The 2,569-nt window shown below is 37.3% G+C and overlaps 1 pseudogene; it reads left to right on the forward strand.

Annotated features, from left to right (window-relative positions):
- The window catches only part of LOC103727438, a 7,625-nt pseudogene that overhangs the window by 4,221 nt on the left and 835 nt on the right, over window positions 1–2,569 (forward strand).

Here is a 2,569-nt window from a genome sequence, read left to right on the forward strand (position 1 = left end):
ATAATTTTGTCACATTAAGTTTTTTTTAAATAGATCACTTTTTGACCGACTTTTTGCTGTCTCCTTATGTTTAACAGCCAGACTGTAGGACATATATAGAAAATGAATATGAGTGCACCAATGAATACGATCCCATCTGTGGAAGCAATGGACTTACCTATAGGAATGAATGCTTTTTCTGCAGAGCATTATTGTAAGAACATATGATTAAATAATAGCTCTTCCAAAGTAATGAAGAAATTGTCATGAAATGATAGAGAAAGCCCATGATTCTGAAAACTCATACATAACATACACAGACAATAATCACTTTCACAAGACAAGACACATGAAACCATTTTACCTTTCTGTGAATGTCTCATTTGTTTTTCTTCTTCCTTTTTCTGTGAGACAGGGTCTCCCTTTAGCTCCAGCTGGTCTGGACCTCACTATGTCGAGCAGGCTTTTCTCCTTTATCTCCCAGAGAACTGCCTGCCTCTGCCTCCCAAGTGCTGAAATTAGAGGACTGGACTGCCACACTTGGCTGAAATATTCATTTGTAACAGTAATTATTGGATTTGAGCTGTCAGTGGAACTCTTCTTGGTAGAGTACTTAATAGCTTAATTGCTATTGACTTCTAGTATCAGACAGGTCACTAATATAATGTTACCCAAAGCTCAGATGCTGAATGATAATCACCATAATGTAGCACAATTGGGCAAGAATCTTAAATATAGAACTCTGAAATCCATAGCAATTGGTTCTAGAAGTATGGAGGAATTTCTCCAGTAAGAAGCTTTCTCATACTGTCAACTTGGTAACAACCTCCAAACCTTCTTTACATGCCAGAAGAGTCTAGGGAACTTTTACCTAAAATCTTTCTGCTCTTTTGATCATATCATTCTTTTTTATTCATTCATTTTTTATTTTATGAGTATGAGTGTTTTTCCTGCATGCATGTAAGTGCACCATGTGTGAAGAATTCCAGAAAAGCCCAGGAGAGGTTCCCAGATCACCTAGAACTACAGTAACAAAGTGTTGTTAGCTGTCATATGGATGTCAGGAACTGAATCTGTCATGCTAGGTCCTCTGCATGAGCAGCCTGTTCTATTGACCACTGAGCTATCTATACAGCCCCAATCATATCCTTTTTTATTGTATACTGTGTGTGTCATAATGTTGTTCTGTGAATGCTAGTAAATTCACACGTATATTCTTTAACTGGTTCAACTGTCTTCCTATCTCACTCCACATTTTCTCTCACAATTGTTTACTTTAATAAAACTTTATATACACTTAATCCCAAATTTGGGCTCTGATAATGAGAATAACTAAGACAACTTTTAATCCCTTCAGAAAGTACACAGGACTCAGTACTAATTCATAACTGTGAAAGGAGAAAGAGGCAAGTATCCCCAGATGAGGAAAAGGACTCTTGCAAGGTGGGAAATTTATGACCTAAGCTGCTTACAGATATTAGCAGAGATTCTCCACCACCATCCACAGTCAGATCCTCCTCATTAAAATTTAGTTTGTACACATTGCCAGACAGGAGAAACCTCCCGTAGAGTTGTTGGTCAGAGTTGTCCAACATAACACTAGCTATTGTCACAGCACAAAACTGGGGAAATGAGCAAGAAGCCCCAACCTTATCCAAGGTCTCGTCCGAAAGCTGATCACTGACTGGTGAGGGAGAACTGGTCCTAAGGGAGTGGTGCTAGACAGGCTGAATAGGCTTCAGTGGATGAACTCACACCGAGGGTCATCTGGGGACAAAAACTTGACTCTTTAGGCCTTAACCTATATAACAGGAATGTACGAAATCCAGTGGGTAGCCTTTGGGGGGGGTACAGAGAGGGGAAGACATCTAAATATGATTGAGATGTATGAAATGCACAAAATTTCAAAAAATATATATATTTTAAGAGTATACAATGCTGAACAAGTTGAAAATGCTAATTAAATAATTAAATTTCTTTCTTCATACCTCTTTATTACAGAGAAGCTGAAGAAAGATTTTATTATGAAGATCATGGTCTGTGCTGAATTTTGCCTGGACTTCACATTTTTCTACCTCTAAATATAATCAAATTTCATGGTGGGGATTACAATCAATGGCAATTTTTCAGTAAGGTCTTCAGTTCCTAGAAAACTAATAAAGCTTTCTGTGATCATAAGGTGAAGTACAAGCTATTAAAAAATCTCTCCAACCTATAAACCTGTGATGAAGGGTTTTATTTCAAATATTTGATGGCAGTATAAAAAAATGTTAACTTTGTGTTTGATAATGTTAACCCAGTCTGATTTATAATCCATAGAAACTGAACCCAAAAATGTTAAATAGTTACATCTTTATTAAGAATTCTTTCTTTTGGGAGCAATTGGTTAAGGTTAATAGATATTTTGGTAATTTGATTAAAGAAGCATCTTCACAAATAATAAAGGAAGCAATGCTTCGGGTTTACCAAATTACAGACATGGAATGTTTTTTATCCTTAAGAATGTGAGCCGGGCGTGGTGGTGCACGCCTTTAATCCCAGCACACAGGAGGCAGAGACAGGTGGATCTCTGTGAGTTCAAGGCCAGCCT

This window comes from Nannospalax galili, unplaced genomic scaffold (assembly GCF_000622305.1).
Source record: "Nannospalax galili isolate Female #2095 unplaced genomic scaffold, S.galili_v1.0 scaffold128, whole genome shotgun sequence".
Lineage (NCBI taxonomy): Eukaryota > Metazoa > Chordata > Mammalia > Rodentia > Spalacidae > Nannospalax > Nannospalax galili.